We start from the raw sequence: 26350 nt of genomic DNA, 5'->3' as shown, positions 1-26350 counted from the left end.
TCAGCCAAGGGAGTGGGCTCACTCACAATTTGGCCTAAGAACACAGCCATGAATAAAGAATGGTACCAACACATCCTCCGAGAGCAACTTCTCCCAACCATCCAGGAACAGTTTGGTGACCAAAAAATCATTTTTCAGCATGATGGAGCACCTTGCCATAAGGCAAAAGTGATAACTAAGTGGCTCGGGGAACAAAACATCAATATTTTGGGTCCATGGCCAGGAAACTCCCCAGACCTTAATCCCTTTGAGAACTTGTGGTCAATCCTCAAGAGGCGGGTGGACAAACAAAAACCCACAAATTCTGACAAACTCCAAGCATTGATTATGCAAGAATGGGCTGCCATCAGTCAGGATGTCGCCCAGAAGTTAATTGACAGCATGCCAGGGCGGATTGCAGAGGTCTTGAAAAAAAAATTGTAGGGTCAACACTGCAAATATTGACTCTTTGCATCAACTTCATGTAATTGTCAATAAAAGCCTTTGACACTTGTGAAATGCTTGTAATTATACTTCAGCATTCCATAGTAACATCTGTCAAAAATATCTAGAGACACGAAAGCTGCACATTTTGTGGAAATTAATATTTGTGTCATTCTCAAAACTTTTGGACACGACTGTACACAGCTGCACAGTTATTTATTTTGCACAGTTGCCTGCATAACAATTGGCACGCCATGCAGAATCGACCAAGTGTGAACAAATACAACTTAACTGTTTCTTAATGCACTTTGGTAAAAACCAACGACCAGGGGGGTCTAACTCATTTTGCCCCAGGGGCCGCATTCGGTCTTCAACAAGGTCCAGAGGGCCGCATTCGGTCTTCAACAAGGTCCAGAGGGCCGCATTCGGTCTTCAACAAGGTCCAGAGGGCCGCATTCGGTCTTCAACAAGGTCCAGAGGGCCGCATTCGGTCTTCAACAAGGTCCAGAGGGCCGCATTCGGTCTTCAACAAGGTCCAGAGGGCCGCATTGAAAATATGTTATATTTCCTTGTAGTCAAATTTTGAAAAAAATATTTGACTATCCATCGTTTTGGGAATGTTCTGTGCTCTCTGAATGTTTGGGGATTAGCCTATTATCGAGCTGGACAGTCAAGAAATGGTATGAATGTACAGTTGAAGTCGGAAGTTTACATACACTTAGGTTGGAGTCATTAAAACTCGTTTTTCAACCACTCTACAAATTTCTTGTTAACAAACTATAGTTTTGGCAAGTCAGTTAAGACATCTACTTTGTGCATGACACAAGTTCTTTTTCCAACAATTGTTTTCAGACAGATTATTTCACTTCTAATTCACTGTATCACAATTCCAGTGGGTCAGAAGTTTGCATACACTAAGTTGACTGTGCCTTTAAACAGCTTGGAAAATTCGATTAAATGATGTCATGGCTTTAGAAGCTTCTGATAGGCTAATTGACATCATTTGAGTCAATTGGAGGTGTACCTGTGGATGAATTTCAAGTCCTACCTTCAAACTCAGTGCCTCTTTGCTTGACATTATGGGACAATCAAAAGAAATCAGCCAAGACCTCAGAAAACAAATTGTATACCTCCACAAGTCTGGTTCATCCTTGGGAGCAATTTCCAAACACCTGAAGGTACCACGTTCATCTGTACAAACAATAGTACGCAAGTATAAAGACCATGGGACCACGCAGCCGTCACACCGCTCAGGAAGGAGATGCGTTCTGTCTCCTAGAGATTAACTTACTTTGGTACAAAAAGTGCAAATCAATCCTAGAACAACAGCAAAGGACCTTGTGAAGATGCTGGAGGAAACAGGTACAGAAGTATCTATATCCACAGTAAAACGGTCCTATACGACATAACCTGAAAGGCCGCTCAGCAAGGAAGAAGCCACTGCTCCAAAACCGCGATAAAGACAGACTATGGTTTGCAATTGCACATGGGGACAAGATCCTACTTTTTTTCCTGATGAAACAAAAATAGAACTGTTTGGCCATAATGACCATCGTTATGTTTGGAGGAAAAGGGAGAGGCTTGCAAGCCGAAGAACACCATCCCAACCGTGAAGCACGGGGTGGCAGCATCATGTTGTGGGGTGCTTTGCTGCAGGAGGGACTGGTGCACTTCACAAAATAGATGGCATCATGAGGTAGGAAAATTATGTGGATATATGAAGCAACATCTCAAGACATCAGTCAGGAAGTTAAAGCTTGGTCGCAAAAGGGTCTTCCAACTGGACAATGACCCCAAGCATACTTCCAAAGTTGTGGCAAAATGGCTTAAGGACAACAAAGTCAAGGTATTGGAGTGGCCATCACAAAGCCCTGACTCAGTCCTATAGAAAATGTGTGGGTAGAACTGAAAGAGCGTGTCTGAGCAAGAGGCCTGCAAACCTGACTTAGTTACACCAGCTCTTCAGGAGGAATGGGCCAAAATTCACCAATTATTGTGGAAAGCTTGTGGAAGGCTACCCGAAACGTTTGACCCAAAGTTAAACAATTTAAAGACAATGTTACCAATACTAATTGAGTGTATGTAAATTAATGACCCACTGGGAATGTGATGAAAATAAATAAAAGCTCAAATAAATAATTCTCTCTACTATTATTCTGACATTTCACATTCTTAAAATAAAGTGGTGATCCTAACTGATTTAAGACAGGGATTTTTTACTAGGATTAAATGTCAGGAATTGTGAAAAACTGAGTTTAAATGTATTTGGCTAAGGTGTATGTAAACTTGCGTCTTCAACTGTAGGTCCATTGACAGCACAGTGATGATTAGCGAGCGGGACAGTCAATAAACGGTATGATATAAGTCCATTATCATTTCTACACAGTTTTTATTTGGTTTAGTCATTTGAAAGTATATAGAGAAATTAGGTCTCTAAATTGAATAATTTAATATCGCATATGACTCATAATGGTTTATTGAGCTTACATTAACAAGAATTGAGCATGATCTGAATAAATTAATAAATAAACAAGGCATCTTCAATAAAACGACAACACATCACTATAAAGCTCATGCAAATATGATTAGCTGTTCAGTATTTAAAATGTGCCCTGCAGGGATTTGGGCTCGTAACCTACTGCTCGTAGACTCAGAGTATGTAATTGTTCGAGCAAATGGGTCTGCTTTCGCAGCGTCCATAAGGAGCCAGCGGTGTTCAAAGAGACAACCAGTTGCTCCGCATCCTGTCAAGCCAAAAGTACTCGCGTGCATGTCACGGCGGAGCATCCTCGCTGTTGCAGAAGATATTACATTGTCAGTAATAAATTAACAACATTTTAGGGTGCTCATACAGGTATGTGTTATTTGGAAGTTGAATAACAAAAGAGTAGTTGATTTTGATAAGCCTCTTAGAGGCGTCTCTGTTTGTTCGCGTCTCAATCTCTGGCATTGTGCGCTGGTGTGTTCGGCGCTCAGGAGAGGACCATGGTAGGTAGGCTGGAGAAGGAGGTGCTCCGCTGCCTCCACGGTACCGGTTCCGAGACCTGTTGCTGGGTGACTGGCAGGCTGATGACAGGTAGGAAATCTATTCCAACTTGTTTATTCAGAAGAAACCTGTGTTGGCGCACAACAATCTAGCCTACCCATGGTACCCTGTAATTGCTCACAAGTTAAATTATCGTAATTTGCAGTCCCTCACCTAAGCTAAGAAATTAATTTTTGCCGTTGCCATCGCAACCAAAAAAAGAGAACGTAGGCTACGGTAATAATGTCATTTTTTATTGATCTGGCTCTGTTGATGGCGCTGTGAAAGAGGATAGGCTACAACGAGCCACTGTGCAGCAGCAACAGGTTTCATAATGGAAAAGACTGAACTAAATGCACAGACTCTATGTTAATGCTTGTGTGTGTGTGCATGCGTGTGTTTGCATATGCATTACGTTTTTTCAGCTATGCATCTTGTCCATGCGTGGAAGTCAGGCATGGCAAATCCATTTTGATATGAATAATTATGAACGTACATTTGGGAAAGTGTTAATAATTAGGTAGTAATGTGAGCCTCTGGCAGCCATTCATTTAGTCATTATACCACCTATCTATTATTTATCAAGCCTTAGATTGGGTTGACTTATCATGCTCCCTTTCTTTACCCTGGCTAGGTATGGTCAGGGCTGTTCCAAAAGCAGAACATATGGCCCTACCAAGAGTGTCGATTACCCTGTACTTAACCATCCATTTTCAGGATAATGTATTTGTTATGGTTTCCCCATGYATATTTATTAATATGGGTATGCTTGCCACACTTGGTGTGGATATTTAATTATAGGGACTAATGCAATACTGAACCACCATTTCACAACTGGACCCCTGGTTGGTAGGTGAGAAATGAGGACCAAAAGAGCAGGTTCACGTTTTTATTGGGATGAGTTTTGTCCTGGAGGCATAACTGAGCGATTTCCGATAGATAGGCCAGCTGCGAAGTCAAAATTCATGACGAAAAACACTAACCTGCACCAAAACACTTGCTTGTGGTCTTCCTCCTGAGTGGGTGTTTAAAATCACATAATTTAAGAAGACTGTATGAACTGAACAAAAATATAAACGCACATGTAAAGTGTTTGTCCCATTTTTCATGAGCTGAAATAAAAGATCCCAGAAATGTTCCATATGCACTTAAAGCTTATTTCTCTCAAATTTGGTGCACAAATTTGTTTACATCCCTATTAGTGAACATTTCTCCTTTGCCAAGATAATTCATCCACCAGACCGGTGTGGCAAATCAAGAAGCTGATTAAACAGCATGATCATTACACAGGTGCACCTTGCGTTGGGGACAATAAAATGCCACTCTAAAATGTGAAGTTTTGTTAGACAACACAATGCCACAGATGTCTCAAGTGTTGAGGGAATGTGCAATTAGCATGCTGACTGCAGGAATGCCCAACAGAGCTGTTGACAGAGAATTGAATGTTCATATCTCGATCATCAGTGGCCGACAACGTCGTTTTAGAGAATTTGGCAGTACATCCAACTGGCCTCACAACCGCAGACCACGTGTAACCACGCCAGCCCAGGACCTCCACATCCGGCTGAGGAGTATTTCTGTCTGTGATAAAGCTCCTTTGTGTGGAAAACTCATTCTGATTGGCTGGGCCTGACTCCCCGGTGGGTGGACCTGGCTCCCATGTGGGTGGGCCTATGCCCTCCCAGACCCACTCATGGCTGCGCTCCTGCCCAGTCATGTGAAATCCATAGATTAGGGCCAAATGAATGTATTTCAATTGACTGATTTCCTCCCATGAACTGTAACTCAGTAAAATCTTTGAAATTGTTACATGTTGCGTTTATATTTTTGTTCAGTATAAAAAGGGTTGAAGAAGGCTTCCATTTAATCAACGTTATCCAATACTACAGAGGCAGTAATACTACGGTTGAATGGCCCTGGTCGCAAAAATAAACAGTAATGCTATAACATTACTGAAACAATATCTGAGATATGTCACAAATGGGGTGTTATAATCGTATTTGTCTCTCAGAGCTGAAAAAGACCCTAGCTTCACTTACAATACTATTATTTCCCATGAACTCCCAAAGGTCTTATTGTTAAGTGTGAAGTACAGGCCTTGTGGTCTGTGCATGGTCATCCTCTCACCAGTAGCCTCTTGTAATGTGTAACCTCACTCAGATGGGGAGAAAGATCCATCCTGGTTACAGTTCAGTGGTGAAAGCCAAGGTTGTCTTGGGAGACACTTTCCTTTCTTCGGAATGCGGATAGAATGTGATCTACATAGATATCTGTCCATCCAACCCCTAGAAAGAATAGAAGATCAGTCTTCTTGGTATTAACTAAAACACCGTAGCCAAATGTCTGAGGAGGAGGATGRAAAATGCATGTGACAGAAACAAAGTGGACATTAAGTGGGGAACATGGGGGCCATAAACATCAGGACTGTCCCCATTGTCTGCATGGCTGAGAGCTTCCAGGAACACTGAGCAGATGTGCTTCAACTGCTGCTCCCAGAGAGAGCACATTGTTGTACTACTTATGTATAATGTATTCCCTGCTGTAGTGTTTTGGAGATGGCAGGGTGCTCATCACTCCAAAGGCTTCAGCAGGCACAGTGCTGCTCCGAGCGACACTGTGGGATCTCTTCATGTTCACTCTGCACTCCTCTTTGTTGAATGTGGCAGCAGACACACTCTCACACACAAAAGTGACTAAATGATGTTTGAAGCTGATGTGGTGATGGGAATGTAAGGGCTTGTGTGTGTGTGTGTGTGTGTGTGTGTGCGTGCGTGCGTGCGTGCGTGCGTGCGAGGTCGTGTGAGAGAGAGTTAGTGAGAAAAAGAGTGAGAGAAAGATAGAGACAGGATGAAAGCGAGAAGGAGGAATGCAGGGCATTTTATCCTATCCTGATTCATGGTGTTGATCCCAATGGCTGTGGGAGTATTACCAGGTAAAAAATGGACGCGGTGCAGAAGAGAGTCGGCTGATTAATGGTGACAGACACCTTAATTCCCAAGCTGAATCACAGACAGTTTGTCCCGCATGTCACAATGTTTGCCCTCTATAATTCAAACCGCTTCACACACTCTCCCACTTACACACACACACACACACTTACACACACACACACACACACTTACACACACCACACACACACACACCACACACACACACACCACACACACACACACACACACACACACACACACACACACACCACCACACAACACACACACCCACACACACACACACACCACACAACACACATACACGCACACACACACAACACGCAAACAATAAACACGTACATACTCACACAAGGTCCTCACACACATGCTTACATATGCACACACACACACGTACAATCACATACTCACCACACACACACACACACAACCAGAGAAAGTTCACACATCTACGTACATAGTCACACATGTTCACACATCCAGGCACACACACGCTTGCACGGATAAGTTATCTTTTTTCACATACACACACATTGTGCTCTGGGAAAACACACAGTACTGAAGCCCTTTAACTCCCTCTCCACTCCGTCGCCCATGGACCCTCTTCCCCCTCCACTATTTCCTCAACACATAGTACCATGTCGTTACTTTACCCTCCTTGAACTCCCTCCTCCCCTTKCCATGTTTGTTTTGATTGCTGGAGTGCCTCTTGTCTTCACACACCACAAATACTCTGCTCAGACCTCCACTGAAGTAGCCTCATGGCAAACATTCCTGTAAGCTCGCGAGATCAGKCGGCTTACAAGGCTACCGCTCAAGGCCTCTCGTCTGGATTCTGAATTCTGAATTTAACWACTGCAGTGGTGTTATTGTATGGTTTATGCTGTGATATGCTAAAMATATTAATTTGTCAACTATCAGCGAACATTATTGTTACAGACAGTACCTTCTGTTASCAGATATGACACAAGTATTGTAAACGTTCATCCTTGTCACGCCCTGACCTTAGACAGCCTTTTTATTTCTCTATTTGGTTAGGTCGGGGTGTGATTTGGGTGGGCATTCTAGTTTTTCTATTTCTTTGTTGGCYGGGTATGGTTCCCAATCAGAGGCAGCTGTCTATCGTTGTCTCTGATTGGGGATYATACTTAGGCAGCCTTTTTTCCACCTTTAGTTTGTGGGATCTTGTTTGTGTGTAGTTGCGTTCTGCACTGCATATACTGTAGCTTCACGTTCGGTTGTAGTTTGTTATTTTTGTTTCGTGTTCATCTAATAAAACGATGTACGCTTACCACGCTGCACCTTGGTCCAATCCTTCTCTAAACGAACATGACAGAAGATCCCACCACCCACGGACCAAGCAGCATGCCCAGGAGGAGTGGAGGACATCCTGGACGTGGGACGAAATCATGGCAGGAGACAGAAGCCTGCCATGGAAGCAGGCGGAGGCAGCGAAGGAGCAACAGCGACGACGCCAGGGTTCGCGGCCACAAAGACAGCCCAAAGGACAGACCAATTTTTGGGGGGGGGATGGGGCACACGGGGTGGTTGGCGGTGCCGAGGTGTGAACCAGAGACAACCTGGTAGGAGGTAGAGAGGTGGTCGGTCGACCCAGGGAGAGTGCCAGAGCCCGCCTGGGATTCAACAGAACAGTGCGAGGAGGGATACCGGAGAATGGAGTTGGTGAGGAGTTTTACCACGCTGCACCTTGGTCCAATCCTTCTCTAAACGAACGTGACAATCCTGAGCTGAAATGCAATGATCACCACAAAAGACAAGGGTTTACAGCTTGAAGTACAGCTGTAAACTCTTGTTATTTTCTGCYGATTATTGCCTTTCAGCTCAGAGTGAACCTTTACAATTACTTCCCTCGTTTGTTTGACCTATCATCATCGTATAGGTCAGGTGAAGGGAGCTGGACTTGCTCCCTCATTGGTTGTTCCATGTGAGCGGTTATGGAGTTGTCTAGTGACGAGGATATTTTCCTTTCATTCGTAAAGCAGTGATGGTCTTGAATCAAGCACTTGATGGACCATTTGTACACAACCCAGAGCTTAATACTTCATCAAGTGTTTGTTTGATGGTTGTCTATACACAACAAGAATAATGTCTGTGCAGCCTTCATGCTTGGCGCTCACTATGGCATGGCAATCTATTCAAGTGCCAATGTTTCGCTCCAACACCCACTTGTCAGTCTGAGGTTGGATGACACACACACACACACAGACACACACAGTTTATGACACACACAGAGGGAAAGGAATCCCCCCACAGTATGACTTGTTTGGCTGAATTGTTTAGAGTGGAATGAGACAGTCTCATCACAGCAGCCAGTCTCAGTGGGGCTTGGAGCAAAGTCTGCTATTATCATACAAATGAGAGCTTTTTGTCTTGAAGACAAAATCTMTTTTTGACTGTCTTCTTCCCCCATCATCCCTCATTCAATCTCACCCACATCTCTGCTATTTTCTCTTCCAATRCTCCAGCTCCTTCTGGCCCTCTCTCCAAGGCTCAATTTKGCAAGGATGAAAGAACCGGAACATGATTAGTAGCCATTGAAACTGCTAATATTCATAGTGTGMTTCTCCCTGATCACTTTGAGGTAGTGATCTGTTGCTGCTCAGTATCTAGATCTGTGATGGGTTTTACATCTTGTAAATTAACTAATCTAATGTGATTCTCCGATAAGGAATCCAGCATTACAGAGAATTCTGCAGCACAATGGTTGATACGAGGGAGAGAATAGTACAAASAGAGTGATAYAGAGATACAGATGGAGTCTGTGATCAGATCTGAGGCAGGGAGAGAGGAGGTGGTGGAAGTGAGAGGGGCATTGTGGGTGTCGTAGTCCACAAAGCTCTATGGAGCTTCCTGATTGATGTGAAGGTTTTGGGTAAACCCTCCAACACACCATAGGTAAACATTGCATCAAAGTAAAACAAAAAAAAACAGTTTTAATGTGAATAATTTGGTTGATGTTTTTTTAATCATCCACAATGTTTAGCCCTGAAGCTGAGGCACGGTGGGCAGATTACTGGCGCAGCTCAGCCTTGACAAATTAAACAGTTCCTGACTTTTTAATGACAAAAATAAACTCCAACAAGCTAATTAATAAGACCAAAAGAGGAGAGGGCTGGGCGGGCGGCGCCTGGGACTGACGGAGGAGGCGCCTTCATTCAGAAAACAAATTAGCAGGGAGGTAGAGAGCCTAGGCAGACTCCTGGCTGTCTCGTTGGTTGTGTGTTCTTTCTCTCACCAGCATGGGAATACTCTGTTTCATATGTTGTGTAATGTTGGGTCTCCCTCTCTGTAGGTACAAGATACTGTGCCATATCACCCTCTCTTAGTAGGAATCTGTGTATCAGAACAGTGTGATTGTACCTCACCTGGTCCTCAGTTTAATGTATGAAATATGTTTAGTGTTCTCCTCTCCTCTCAACATCCAGTGGGATACTCTGATCATAAAATACTGTAATATGCTGGGCTGCCTCCATTACTGTTATTTAATAATACTGTATAATGTTGGGCTGCCTCCATACTCTGTATTATAATAATACTGTATATAGTACTGGGCTGCCTCCATACTCTCGTAATTATAATAATACTGTATAATGATGGGGCTGCCTCATACTTGTATCATAATAATAACTGTATAGTACTGGGGCTGCCTCCATACTCTGTATATAAATAATACAGTATAATGCTGGGGGCTGCCTCCATACTCTGTATATAATATACTGTATAATGCTTGGGGCTGCCTCCATACTCTGTATCATAATATACTGTATAATGTTGGGGCTGCCTCCATACTCTGTATTATAATAAATACTGATAATGTTGGGCTGCCTCCATACTCTGTTTATAATAATACTGTAGGTACTGGGGCTGCCACCATACTATGTACATAATAATACTGTATAATGTTGGGGCTGCCTCCATACTCTGTATTATATAATAATACTGTATAATGTGGGGCTGCCTCCATACTCTGTATTATATAATAATACTGTATAATGTTGGGGCTGCCTCCATACTCTGTATTATAATACTACTGTATAATGTCTGGGGCTGCCACCAATACTCTTGTATTATAATAATACTGTATGGTACTGGGGCTGCACCCATACTATGTAATATATAATACTGTATAATGTGTGGGGTTGCCTCCATACTATGTATCGATAATAATACTGTAAATTTGGGGCTGCCACCATACTATGACATAAATACTGTATAATGTTGGGCTGCCTCCATATCTGTATCATAATAATACTGTATAATGTTGGGGCTGCCACCATACTCTGTATTATAATAATACTGATATAATGTTGGGCTGCCTCCATACTCTATATCATGAAATAAGTAACTGTAATAATGCTGGGGGCTGCCTCAACTCTGTATATAATAATACTGTATAATGTTGGGGCTGCCCCATACTCTGTATCATAATAATATGTATAAATGTTTGGGGCTGGCCTCCCATACTCTATATCATAATAATACTGTATAATGTTGGGGCTGCCCCAAACTCTATCCATAATAATACTGTATAATGCTGGGGCTGCCTCCAACTCTTGTATATAATAATACTGTATAATGTTGGGCTGCCCCCATACTCTGTATCATAATAATACTGTATAATGTTGGGGCTGCCTCCATACTCTATAATCATAATAATACTGTATAATGTTGGGGCTGCCTCCATACTCTGTATTATAATAATACTGTATAATGTTGGGGCTGCCTCCATACTCTGTATCATAATAATACTGTATAATGTTGGGGCTGCCTCCATACTCTATATCATAATTAATACTCTATAATGTTGGGGCTGCCTCCATACTCTGTATAAATAATACTGTATAATGTTGGGGCTGCTCCATACTCTGCATTATAATAATACTGTATAATGTTGGGGCTGCCTCCATACTCTGTATCATAATAATACTGTATATGTTGGGGCTGCTCCATACTCTGTATTATAATAATACTGTATAATGCTGGGCTGCCTCCAAACTCTGTATTATAATAATACTGTATAATGTTGGGGCTGCCTCCATACTCTGCATTATAATAATACTGTATAATGTTGGGGCTGCCTCCATACTCTGTATCATAATAATACTGTATAATGTTGGGGCTGCCTCCATACTCTGTATTATAATAATACTGTATAATGCTGTGGCTGCCTCCATACTCTGTATTATAATAATACTGTATATGTCTGGGGCCGCCTCCATACTCTGTATCATAATAATACTGTATAATGCTGGGGCTGCTCCATACTCTGTATCATAATAATACTGTTAATGTTGGGGCTGCCTCCATATCTCTGTATTATAATAATACTGTATATTGTTGGGGCTGCCTCCATACTCTGTGTTATAATAATACTGTATAATGTTGGGGCTGCCTCCATACTCTGATTCATAATAATACTGTATAATGTTGGGCTGCCTCCATACTCTGTATTATAATAATACTGTATAATGCTGGGGCTGCTCAAACTCTGTATTATAATAATACTGTATAGTACTGGGGTGCTCCATACTCTGTTTATAATAATACTGTATAATGCTGGGGCTGCCTCCATACTCTGATTCATAATAATACTGTATAATGTTGGGGCTGCCTCCATACTCTGTATATAATAATACTGTATAATGTTGGGTTGCCACCATACTCTGTATTATAATAATACTGTATAATGTTGGGGCTGCCTCCATATCCTATATCATAATAATACTGTATAATGCTGGGCTGCCTCCAAACTCTGTATATAATAATACTGTATAATGTTGGGGCTGCCCCATACTCTGTAAATCATAATAATACTGTATAATGTTGGGGCTGCCTCCATACTCTATATCATAATAATACTGTATATGTTGGGGCTGCCTCCAAAAACTCTGTATATAAAATAACAAATTATGTATAATGTTGGGCTGCCCCCATACTCTGTATCATAATAATACTGTATAATGTGGGGGCTGCTCCATACTCTATATCATAATAATACTGTATAATGCTGGGCTGCCTCCAAACTCTGTATATAATAATACTGTATAATGTTGGGGCTGCCCCCATACTCTGTATCATAATAATACTGTATAATGTTGGGCTGCCTCCATCTCTATATCATATAATACTGTTATAATGTTGGGGCTGCCTCCATACTCTGTATTATAATAATACTGTATAATGTTGGGGTGCCTCCATACTCTGTATCATAATAAATACTGTTAATGTTGGGCTGCCTCCATACTCTATACATAATAATACTGTATTAATGTTTGGGGCTGCCTCCATACTCTGTATTATAATAATACTGTATAATGTTGGGGCTGCCTCCATACTCTGTATTATAATATACTGTATATGTTGGGGCTGCCTCCATACTCTGTATCATAATAATACTGTATAATGTTGGGGCTGCCTCCATACTCTGTATATAATATACTGTATAATGCTGGGCTGCCTCCAACTCTGTATTATAATAATACTTGTATAATGTTGGGCTGCCTCCATACTCTGCATTTATAATAAATACTGTATAATGTTGGGGCTGCCTCCATACTCTGTATCATAATAATACTGTATAATGTTGGGGCTGCCTCCATACTCTGTATTATAATAATACTGTATAATGCTGTGGCTGCCTCCATACTCTGTATTATAATAATACTGTATAGTACTGGGGCCGCCTCCATACTCTGTATCATAATAATACTGTATAATGCTGGGCTGCCTCCATACTCTGTATCATAATATACTGTATAATGTTGGGGCTGCCTCCATACTCTGTATTATAATAATACTGTATTTGTTGGGGCTGCCTCCATACTCTGTGTTATAATAATACTGTATAATGTTGGGGCTGCCTCCATACTCTGATTCATAATAATACTGTATAATGTTGGGGCTGCCTCCATACTCTGTATTATAATAATACTGTATAATGCTGGGGCTGCCTCCAAACTCTGTATTATAATAATACTGTATAGTACTGGGGCTGCCTCCATACTCTGTATTTAATAATACTGTATAATGCTGGGGCTGCCTCCATACTCTGATTCATAATAATACTGTATAATTTTGGGGCTGCCTCCATACTCTGTATTTAATATACTGTATAATGCTGGGGCTGCCTCCATTCTCTGTATCATAATTAAGCAATAAGGCAGGAGCGCGTGTGATACATGGCTAAAATACCATGGCTAAGGGCAGTTATTTTGCACGCGCAAACCGGAGTATATCATATACCCCTGAGGTGCCTTCTTGCTATTATAAACTGGTTACTAACGGAATTAGAACAGAGAAAATAAAGGTTTTGTCATACCCATGTTATGCAGGCTAATATACCACGGCTTTAAGCTAATCAGCATTCAGGGCTCGAACCACCTGGTTTATAATATTGTATAATGCTGCGTCTGCCTCCCTACTGTGTACAATATTGCTATCTCCCCTCTCGTGGTCTAAGTAAGAATGCTATGTATCGGAACATTGTGTACCTCACCTCTGGTCACAGTGTAATGTATAAAACCTCCCTTTGTGGAGTGTTCCTCTCCTAGCCTTAAGAGTGTTAAGTATGATAATTGACTGCTAAGAGATACAGTAGTTCTTATATGAGGGATSATTTGATAAGAACTTGTTGAATCCACAGTGTGATAGACCCTACGGCATGTCCTTTTTAMWTTTTWATTTWACCTTWATTTTGACTGGGAAGATTGAGACCTAGRTCTCTTTTCCAAATGTGCCCTGTATAATACAATAATAAATACAAAATATATAWACACTATATATACAAAAGGATGTGGACACCCCTTTAAATGAGTGGATTCTGCCGAGCACACAGCCATGCAATGTCCMTAGAMAAACATTGGCAGTAGAATGGCCTTATTGACGAGCTCAGTGACTTTCTACGTKGCACCRTCATAGGATGYCACCTTTCCAACATGTCAGTTCATAAAATGTCTGCCCTACTAGAGCTGTCCCGGTCAACTGTAAGTGCTGTTATTGTGAAGTGGAAATGTCTAGGAGCAACAATGGTTCAGCCGCGAAGTCGTAGGCCATACGAGCTCACAGAACAGACCGTCTGTCCTCGGTTGCAACACTCACTACCGAGTTCCAAACTGCCCCTGGAAGCAACGTTAACACAATAACTTTTCATTGGGAGCTTCATGAAGTGGGTTTCCATGGCCGAGCAGCCGCATACAAGCCTAAGATCACAATGCACAATGCCAAACTTTGGCTGGAGTGGTGTAAAGCTCGCCACCATTGGAGCATTGGAAATGCATTCTCTGTAGTGATGAATCACACTGACGAATCTGGGTTTGGCGGATGCCAGGAGAACACTACCTGCCCCAATGCATAGTGTGAAGTCCAACTGGAAAGTTTGGTGGAGGCGAAATAAAGGTCTGGGGCTGTTTTTCATGGTTCGGGCTAGGCCCCTTAGTTTCAGTGAAGGGAAATCTTAATCATACAACGACATTTTATACGATTCTGTGCTACCAAATTTGTGGCAACAGTTTGGAAAAGGCCCTTACCTGTTTCAGCATGACAATGCCCCTGTGCACAAAGCGAGGTCCACACATAAATGGTTTGTCGAGATCGGTATAGAAGAACTTGACTGGCCTGCACAGAGCCCTGACCTCAACCCCATCAAACACCTTTGGGATGAATTGGAACACCCACTGCAAGCCAGGCCTAATCGCCCAACATCAGTGTCCAACCTCACTAATGCTTTGGTTGCTAAATGGAAGCTAGTCCCCGCAGCACAGCATCACTTCTTCTTTTTTTATGAGAAATGTTACTGTGATAAAAATTCCAAAATGTCTGTATAAACAAAAAGCATACAGTTCTGACAGACATACAGTACGTATCCCACCAGACATGCCACCAGTGGTCTCTTCACAGTCCCCAAGTCCAAAACAAATTGAAGGCAACAGCCCAAAGTATTGTATAGAGCTATGGTTACATGAAACGCCCTTCCGTCTCAAATTACGAAAGCAAACAACAAAATCAGCTTTAAAAAACGAATAAAACAATACCTCACAGCCTCTCCCCTATCTGACCTAAATAACATGTACGGTGCATTCGGAAAGTATTCAGACCCCTTGACTTTTTCCACATTTTGTTACGTTACAGCCTTATTCTAAAATGGATACAATTTTAAAACATCCTCATCAATCTACACACAATACCCCATAATGACAAAGTGAAAACAGGTTTTTAGAATTTGTTGCTAATTTATACAAATACATAAATATTCAGACCCTTTGCTATGTGCCTCGAAATTCAGCTCAGGGGCATTCTTTTTCCATTGTTCATCCTTGAGATATTTCTACAACTTAATTGGAGTCCACGTATGGTAAATTCAATTGATTGGACATGATTTGGAAAAGCACACACCTGTCTATATAAGGTCCCACAGTTGGCAGTGCATGCCACAGCAAAAACAAAGCCATGAGGTCAAAGGAATTGTTCGTAGAGCTCAGAGACAGGATTGTGTCGAGGCACAAAAAATGTCTGCAGCATTGAAGGTCCCCAAGAACACAGTGGCCTCCATCATTCTTAAATGGAAGAAGTTTGGAACCACCAAGACTCTTCCTAGAGCTGGCCGCCCTGCCAAACTGAGCAATCGGGTGAGAAGGGCCTTGGTCAGGGAGGTGACCAAGAACCCGATGGCCACTCTGAGACAGCTCCAGAATTCCTCTGTGGAGATGGGAGAACCTTCCAGAAGGACAACCATCTCTGCAGCACTCCACCAAACAGGCCAGACGGAAGCCACTCCTCAGTAAAAGGCACATGACAGTTGGAGTTTGCCAAAAGGCACCTAAAGGACTCTCAGAACATGAGAAACAAGATTCTCTGGTCTGATGAAACCAAGATTGAACTCTTTGGCCTGAATGCCAAGCGTCATGTCTGAAGGAAACCTGGCAGCATGGTGGTGGCAGCATCATGCTGTGAGGATGTTTTTCAGCGGCAGGGACTGGGAGACTAGTCAGGATCGAGGAAAAGATTAACAGAGCAAAGTACAGAGAGATCCTTGATGAAAACCTGCTACAGAGCGCTCAGGACCTCATACTGGAGGCGAAGGTTCACCTTTCAACAGGACAACGACCCTAAGCACACAGCCAAGAAAACGCAGAATTGGCTTCGGGACAAGTCTCTGAATGTCCTTGAGTGGCCCAGCCAGAGCCTGGACTTGAACCCATCTATGCATGTGTGCTTGTTGTGTGTATTGTGTGTTGGAGTGTCAGTGTAGTATGTGTGAGTGTCTGGATAGAGTATAGTGAGTTTGCATAGAGCCAGTGCAAGAGAGTCAGTGCAAAAAAAATTAAGACAAAAAAATTATAATAAAAAGGGTCAATGTAAATTGTCCAGGTAGCCATTTGATTAAGTGTTCAGCAGTGAGTTCGACCCCAGTGATGTACTGGGCCGTACGCCCTACCCTCTGTAGCGCCTTGCCGCCGAATGCTGAGCAGTTGCCATACCAAGCGGTGATGCAGCCATTTAAGATGCTCTGTATTGTGACATTCATGGCATTTTGGTTGCAAAAAAGAATCCCCGAGCTGACAAGGTAAAAATCTGTCGTTCTGCCCTGAAAAAGGCAGTTAACCCACCGTTCCTAGGCCGTCATTGAAAATAAGAATGTGTTCTTAACTGACTTGCCTAGTTAAATAAAGGTGTAAAAAAATATATATATATTTTTTAAATCGGCCAATCGGTGTCCAAAAATACCAATTACCAATTGTTATGAAAACTTCAAATTGGCCCTAACTAATAGGCCATTCCGATTAATTGGTCGACCTCTAGTCCCTACCTTAAGCCCTAACCCTAACCTTAACCCATACCCTTACCCTAATCATGAACCTTACCTTAACCCTTACCTTAATTCGTACTTAAAACATTTTAAATGTCAACTTCAATAGGGTAGCAAGGACCATTAGAGATTCCATTAGAGAAGTCCATTCTATTCATTCTGTTTCTATGTCTGCTGCTGCATTGGGGGTGGGTTTCCTAGGCAACCGAAGACTAGTTTGCTTGTTTCAGCAAGGAGCAACAAAGTTTCATCCCATTGTTAAGAGTTCATGATACACTGTATATATACAGTGGGGAGAACAAGTATTTGATACACTGACAATTTTGCAGGTTTTCCTACTTACAAAGCATGTAGAGGTCTGTAATTTTTATCATAGGTACACTTCAACTGTGAGAGAAGGAATCTAAAACAAAAATCCAGAAAATCACATTGTATGATTTTTAAGTAATTATTTGCATTTTATTGCATGACATAAGTATTTGATACATCAAAAAAGCAGAACTGAATATTTGGTACAGAAACTTAGTTTGCAATTACAGATCATACGTTCCTGTAGTTCTTGACCAGGTTTGCACACACTGCAGCAGGGATTTTGGCCCACTCCCATACAGACCTTCTCCAGATCCTTCAGGTTTCGGGCTGTCGCTGGGCAATACAGACTTTCGGCTCCCTCAAAGATTTTCTATTGGGTTCAGGTCTGGAGACTGGCTAGCCACTCCAGGACCTTGAGATGCTTCTTACGGAGCCACTCCTTAGTTGCCCTGGCTGTGTGTTTCGGGTCGTTGTCATGCTGGAAGACCCAGCCACGACCCATCTTCAATGCTCTTACTGAGGGAAGGAGGTTGTTGGTCAAGATCTCGCGATACATGCCCCGTCCATCCTCCCTCAATACGGTGCAGTCGTCCTGTCCCCTTTGCAGAAAAGCATCCCCAAAGAATGATGTTTCACCTCCATGCTTCACGGTTGGGATGGTGTTCTTGGGGTTGTACTCATCCTTCTATTCCTCCAAACACGGCGAGTGGAGTTTAGAGCAAAAAGCTCTATTTTGTCTCATCAGACCACATGACCTTCTCCATTCCTCCTCCGGATCATCCAGATGGTCATTGGCAACTTCAGACGGGCCTGGACATGCGCTGGCTTGAGCAGGGGGACCTTGCGTGCGCTGCAGGATTTTAATCCATGACGGCGTAGTGTTTACTATGGTTTTCTTTGAGACTGGTCCCAGCTCTCTGTCATTGACCAGGTCCTGCCGTGTAGTTCTGGGCTGATCCCTCACATTCCTCATGATCATATGTGCCCACGACGAGTGAGATCTGCATGGAGCCCCAGCCGAGGGTGATTGACCGTCATCTTGACTTCTTCCATTTTCTAATAATTTGCCAACAGTTGTTGCCTTCTCACCAAGCTGCTTGGCTATTGTCCTGTAGCCCATCCCAGCCTTGTACAGGTCTACAATTTATCCCTGATGTCCTTACACAGCTCTCTGGTCTTGGCATTGTGGAGAGGTTGGAGTCTTTTGATTGAGTGTGTGGACAGGTGTCTTTTATACAGGTAACGAGTTAAACAGGTGCAGTTAATACAGGTAATGAGTGGAAACAGGAGGGCTTCTAAAGAAAAACTAACAGGTCTGTGAGAGCCGAATTCTTACTGGTTGGTAGGTGATCAAATACTTATGTCATGCAATAAAATGCAAATAATTACTTAAAAATCATACAATGTGATTTTCTGGATTTTTGTTTTAGATTCCGTCTCTCACAGTTGAAGTGTACCTATGATAAAAATGACAGACCTCTACATGCTTTGTAAGTAGAAAACTGCAAAATCGGCAGTGTTTCAAATACTTGTTCTCCCCACTGTATATACTGTATATTAAACGGTTATGGCAGTTATTTTCTTTTCTTGGCGGTCTTCATCCATAACCGTCGGTTACACGGTTATACAGTAATTGGCCGGCCTATGTAGCAGTACACTGAAGCATGGAATCAGAAGTAAACCTATACACCTGAGTAATGATGACAGATAGACTACAGGGAGGGTGTTTTTCATAGAAATGTCATGCATTAAATCCAAGGCCTCCTTCAATGTTACGTTACATAAATAGCCTGTTAGGCTGTCAACTTCATGTTCTGCTGAGGCTTGTTACTGATATATACACTACCGTTAAAAATTTTGGGTCACTTAAAATGTCCTTGTTTTTTGAAAGAAAAGCACATTTTTTGTCCTTAAAATAACATCAAATTGATCAGAAATACACTGTAACGTTGTTAATGTTGTAAATGACTATTGTAGCTGGACATGGCTGATTTTCAATGGAATATCTACATAGGCGTACAGAGGCCCATTTCACCAACCATCACTCCTGTGTTCCAATGACACGTTGTGTTAGCTAATCCAAGTTTGTCATTTTAAAAGAATAATTAATCATTAGAAAACCCTTTTGCAATTATGTTAGCACAGCTGAAAACTGCTGGTTAAATAAGCAATAAAACTGGCCTTCTTTAGTTGAGTATCTGGAGCATCAGCATTTGTGGGTTCGATTACAGGCTCAATATATATATACAGTGGGGAGAACAAGTATTTGATACACTGCCGATTTTGCAGGTTTTCCTACTTACAAAGCATGTAGAGGTCTGTAATTTTTATCATAGGTACACTTCAACTGTGAGAGACGGAATCTAAAACAAAAATCCAAAAATCACATTGTATGATTTTTAATAATTAATTTGCATTTTATTGCATGACATAAGTATTTGATCACCTACCAACCAGTAAGAAATTCCGGCTCTCACAGACCTGTTAGTTTTTCTTTAAGAAGCCCTCCTGTTCTCCACTCATTACTGTATTAACTGCACCTGTTTGAACTCGTTACCGTATAAAAAGACACCTGTCCACACACTCAATCAAAACAGATTCCAACCTCTCACAATGGCCAAGACCAGAGAGCTGTGTAAGGACATCAGGGATAAAATTGTAGACCTGCACAAGGCTGGGATGGGCTACAGGACAATAGGCAAGCAGCTTGGTGAAAGGAAACAACTGTTGGCGCAATTATTAGAAATGGAAGAAGTTCAAGATAGCGGTCAATCACCCTCGGTCTGGGGCTCCATGCAAGATTTCACCTCGTGGGGCATCAATGATCATGAGAGAGTGAGGGATCAGCCCGAACTACACGGCAGGACCTGGTCAATGACCTGAAGAGAGCTGGACCACAGTCTCAAAGAAAACCATTAGTAACACACTACCCGTCATGGATTAAAATCCTGCAGCGCACGCAAGGTCCCCCTGCTTAGCCAGCTGCATGTCCAGGCCGTCTGAAGTTTGCCAATGACCATCTGGATGATCCAGAGGAGGAATGGGAGAAGTCATGTGGTCTGATGAGACAAAAATATAGCTTTTGGTCTAACTCCACTCGCCGTGTTTGGAGGAAAGAAGAATATGAGTACAACCCCAAGAACACCATCCCAACCGTGAAGCATGGAGGTGGAAACATCATTCTTTGGGGATGCTTTTCTGCAAAGGGACAGGACGACTGCACCGTATTGAGGGAGGATGGATGGGGCCATGTATCGCGAGATCTTGGCCAACAACCTCCTTCCCTCAGTAAGAGCATTGAAGATGGGTCGTGGCTGGGTCTTCCAGCATGACAACGACACGAACACACAGCCAGGCAACTAAGGAGTGGCTCCGTAAGAAGCATCTCAAGGTCCTGGAGTGGCCTAGCCAGTCTCCAGACCTGAACCCAATAGAAATCTTTGGAGAGCTGAAACTCCGTATTGCCCAGCGACAGCCCCGAAACCTGAAGGATCTGGAGAAGTCTGTAGGGAGGAGTGGGCCAAAATCCCTGCTGCAGGTGTGCAAACCTAGTCAAGAACTACAGGAAACGATGATCTCTGTAATTGCAAAAAAGGTTTCTGTACCAAATATTTAGTTCTGCTTCTGATGTATCAAATACTTATGTCATGCAATAAAATGCAAATTAATTACTTAAAAATCATACAATGTGATTTTCTGGATTTTTGTTTTAGATCCGTCTCTCATAGTTGAAGTGTACCTATGAAAAATTACAGACCTCTACATGCTTTGTAAGTAGAAAATCTGCAAAATCAGCAGTGTATCAAATACTTGTTCTCCCCACTGTATATATATATATAATATATATATATATATTATATAATATTATGACCTACATAATGTTATCTAGTAAAACTTTTGTAAATTCCCAAAAGCCAGACTTTGAATAAGACAAAGGACACTGGAATGCAGGATGGATGAAGAAGACCATAGAAAGGATCAATACCTCTGATTTATCTCTCTGCCTCACAATGGTCTTTATCAAAAATAAATAACCTCTCTAGAAATAAGAACTAACCAAGAAATAACCTCTCTAGAAATAAGAACTAACCAAGTATTAACCAATCTACTCTACTAAAAATGCAATACATGGGATGGGGTATGGTTGCATAAGAGTATTTTGGAAATGCAATTATCCACTATAGTGTGGAGGATCACAAACATATCTTATCGCTTCTCCTGTGTGTGTGTGTGTGTGGAGGGATCACAAACATACTTATCGCTTCTCTCTGTGTGTGTGTGTGTGTGTGCGCGTGTAGAGGGATCACAAACACACGTCCATCTGATCGCTTCTCTCCCGGTACCAAATCATATTAGTGTAATACGCTGCAGGAATTGTATCGTGCTGCAAGCAGCCCATGAGACACTGAGAAGAGGGCACAGAGATGAATCAGCTCATATTTCACCCGTTTTCCTTTGCATGTGTCCCCTCGGAGGTAATATGAAATGGGCTATGAAATAGAATAAAATTCATTCTCATTTGATCAAATGTTAAATAGCTGTACACATCGGAGTACAATACATCATGTAGAATGAGGAGATTGGTAGATGAAATGCCACAGATGATTGTCATTGTCTTTCTGAGTAGCTGGAATAAGAAAACATCTACAGTATTTAGTTGAGTAGCAGTGGTTTATCTGCTGTGATTGGTAGTGGTGGGGTGAAATAAGGGTCTTTACTGAATAGAGGTCTTAGCTACAATAGGAATCGATCGTCCCAAGTAAATCCTAYTTCACTTACTGTAGTTCAAACCCAATGTGTCCTATCATAGCTGACACCCAATTCTTTCTGCAGACATATTGGAATCCCGTTCTATCACTCAAAGCCTTTTAACCCCCCATTCAAGTAGGATTAAGAGAGACGAGCCCGTGTGTGAGTAAACACAGGTTCCCGGAGTGAGAGAAGAGAGTGATGGAGACAGCCAGGGACGGAGGAGGATTCACTGAGATGGGGGGATGAAGGGAAGGTAGCATGGAGGACAGCTGCACTGATGATGTATGGCGTGGCTTAATCAATAAAGATCTAACATTAGAGCTTGGCTGGAAATGGGTTGTAGTGAAAGGTTGTTGAGCACACATGCTTACTGTCATTGTGGCCTGCACAATGCACAGACCTGGGAAATGATGACTTTCATTCTGTGTGCAGTGTATGAAGGGATTGCGGGGGCAGGGGAAAGGTGAGCATCAGAGGCTCAACCAAGGATATACTTTCATATCAGTCACAGTGCAGAAGATGACTGGTGTTATTTTCCCCCATAGCATACTAGCTGTATACATCCGCATCCTAGAGAGAGAGAGCGGAAGAGAGAGAGACAGAGAGAGAGAGAGAGAGAGAGAGAGCGGAAGAGCGGAAGAGAGAGAGAGAGCAGAAGAGAGAGAGAGCAGAAGAGAGAGAGAGGGAATCTTGAGGTGTTATAGCCAGAGCCTTGAGACTCTGATAAAACCTATTGTATGGGTATATGAGGAATCTGTGTCTACAGTGGTGTGTTGATATAACCATGTCTGTGTTCAGCTGGTGAATGTGTTGATAAACACAATGAATTATGTTCTCTGTCTCTTCACAGTGAATACATACTGTACATTCTCAGTTCTGTATAAAAATAGTATAAAGAAAAAAAACATGTTCTCAGCTTATAGCCTGTTGGGGAAGRGGAACAGGTTTTTCCTTTAGCAAAGAAATGTAAAACCCTYCTTTTCCTCTTCTTGAACTTKCCTTTATCAATASCCAGTGTGTATCTGGGTCAGGGTCGCGTTGCCCCTGCCTGGCTCTCCTTCAATGGTGGAAGCAGAGTGGAGCACACCTAACACWGTGAGACTAGGCTGCCATAGTGGTGTGCAATTTCCCTGCCTCCTGTCGCCCCATTGAATTCCCCTCTCCTTATTTGTAGGCTGTGTGATTGSCATTGTTGCCGCACTCTTTGTCTGCCTGTTCCTGTGTCTCCAAGTCATCTCTGACTGCTCTTCAACTTCCCCACTCTGATTTAAACAGTCACTCATTAATCCTTTATCTATCACCTTTGTTCTTCTAAATAAATGCATTGTGGGTCTTGGGACACACCAGGCGTATCTCCGCTCACAGAATGTTTATTGGGAGTAAGGTGACAAATTAAATCTCTCAGTCGCTCAATTAAAGAATTCAAATGCACGTCATTGTCAATGCACACTATCAGTGTGATTTGGAGCTTTTTAATGGCCTTATCTTTTGAGAGAGAGTCCTCTTTTTTTCATTTTCTCTTTTCTATGTACTTTTGAACCGGCATACTTACTATCAAAAGAAGGCCCTTGAACATTTCAAAAGKAGTTATGCAAAGCAAGGAAGGACACAAAGTTAGTCAAATGGAAGTTGAAAATGGAAGTTGAATCTACCTTTTTACCTCTTTCTACCATTGTATTGTGCACAATGTCTAATATTAAAGAAGTCTCGAGGTATTGCTCGCCTGTGGTAGAGTATCTTATGATAAGCTGTATACCACACTATCTACCAAGAGAGTTCTCATCCATATTATTCGTAGCCGTCTATTTACCACCACAAACCGATGCTGGCACTAAGATCGCACTCAACCAACTCTATAAGGCCATAAGCAAACAAGAAAATGCTCATCCAGAAGCGGCGCTCCTAGTGGCCGGGGACTTTAATGCAGGCAAACTTAAATCAGCTTTACCTAATTTTTACCAGCATGTCACATGTGCAACCAGAGGGGAAAAAAACTCTAGACCACCTTAACTCCACACACAGAGATGCATACAAAGCTCTCCCCCGCCCTCCATTTGGCAAATCAAACCATAATTCTATCCTCTGGATTCCTGCTTACAAGCAAAAACTAAAGCAGAAAGTACCAGTGACTTCCTCAATACGGAAGTGGTCAGATGACGCGGATGCTACTCTACAGGACTGTTTTGCTAGCATTTTTTGGAATAGGTTCCGGGATTCATGCAATGGCATTGAGGAGTAAACCACCTCAGTCATCGGCTTTGTCAATAAGCGCATCGACAACGTCATCCCCACAGTGACCATACGTACATATCCCATCCAGAAGCCATGGATTACAGGCAACATCCGCATCGAGCTAAAGGCTAGAGCTGCCACTTTCAAGGAGCGGGACAGAAATCCAGGTGCTTATAATAAATCCCGCTATGCCCTCAGATGAACCATCAAACAAGCAAAGCGTCAATACAGGATTAAGATTGAATCCTACAACACCTGCTCTGACACTCGTCGGATGTGGCAGGGCTTGAAAACTATTATGGACTACAAAGGGAAACCGAGACACAAGCTGCCCAGTGACGTGAGCCTACCAGACGAGCTAAAGGTCTTTTATGCTCGCTTCGAGGCAAGCAACACTGAAGCATGCACGAGAGCACCAGCTGTTCTGGATGACTGTGTGATTATGCTCTCGGTAGCCGATGTGAGCAAGACCTTTAAACACGTCAACATTCACAAAGCCGCAGGGCCAGACGGATTACCAGGAGGCAGGTGTCTTCACTGACATTTTCAACCTCTCCCTGACCGAGTCTGTAATACCTACATGTTTCAAGCAGACCACCATAGTCTCTGTGCCCAAGGAATCAAAGGGAATCTGACTAAATGATTACCGCCCCGTAGCACTCACATCGGTAGCCATGAAGTGCTTTGAAAGGATGGTCATGGCTCACATCAACAGCATCTTCCCGGATACCCTAGACCCACTCCAACTTGCATACCGCCCCAACAGATCCACAGATGACGCAATCTCAATCGCCCTCAACACTGCCCTTTCCCACCTGGACAAAAGAAACACCTATGTGATAATGCTCTTCATTGACTACAGCTCAGCGTTCAACACCATAGTGCCCACGAAGCTCATCACTAAGCTAAGGACCCTGAGACTTACCACCTCCCTCTGCAACCGGATCCTGGACTTCCTGACAGGCCGCACCCAGGTGGTAAGGGTAGGCAACAACATGTCTGCCACGCTGATCCTCAACACTGGAGCCCCTCAGGGGTGTGTACTTAGTCCCCTCCTGTACTCCCTGTTCACCCACGACTGCGTGGCCAAACACGACTTCAACACCATCATTAAGTGTGCTAACTACACAACAGTGGTAGGCCTGATCACCGACAACGATGAGACAGCCTATAGGGAGGAGGTCACAGTACTGGCAGTGTGGTGCCAGGACAACAATCTCTCCCTCAATGTGAGCAAGACAAAGGAGCTGATCGTGAACTACAGGAAAAGGTGGACCGAACAGGCCCCCATTAACATCGACTGGGCTGTAGTGGATCGGGTCGAGAGTTTCAAGTTCCTTAGCATCCACATCACCATCAAACTAACATGGTCCAAGCACACCAAAACAGTCGTGAAGAGGGCACGACAAAACCTTTTCCCCCTCAGGAGACTGAAAAGATTTGGCATGGGTCCCTAGATCCTCAAAAAGTTCTACAGCTACACCATCAAGAGCATCCTGACCGGTTGCATCCCGGCCTGGTATGGCAATTGCTCGGCATTTGACCGTAAGGCGCTACAGAGGGTAGTGCGTACGGCCCAATACATCACTGGCGCCAAGCTTCCTGCCGTCCAGGACCTATATAATAGGCGGTGTCAAAGGGAAGCCCATAAAATTGTCAGAGACTCCAGTCACCCAAGTCATAGACTGTTTTCTCTGCTACGGCATGGCAAGTGGTACAGCAGCGCCAAGTCTAGGACCAAAAAGCTCCTTAACAGCTTCTACCCCCAAGCCATAAGACTGCTGAACAATTAATCAAATGGCCACCAGACTATTTACATTGACCCCCCCCCCC

General features: G+C 42.8%; 1 pseudogene; it reads left to right on the top strand.

Annotated features, from left to right (window-relative positions):
• The first annotated feature begins 3193 nt into the window (after positions 1-3193).
• LOC111980140 (potassium channel subfamily T member 2-like) overlaps positions 3194-26350 on the top strand; it is a 78493-nt pseudogene continuing 55336 nt past the window's right edge.

This window comes from Salvelinus sp. IW2-2015, linkage group LG20, assembly GCF_002910315.2.
Source record: "Salvelinus sp. IW2-2015 linkage group LG20, ASM291031v2, whole genome shotgun sequence".
NCBI classification, from domain to species: Eukaryota; Metazoa; Chordata; class Actinopteri; order Salmoniformes; family Salmonidae; genus Salvelinus; species Salvelinus sp. IW2-2015.
The sequence above is the reverse complement of the archived record's forward strand: the minus strand, read 5'-3'. Positions and strand labels throughout refer to the sequence as shown.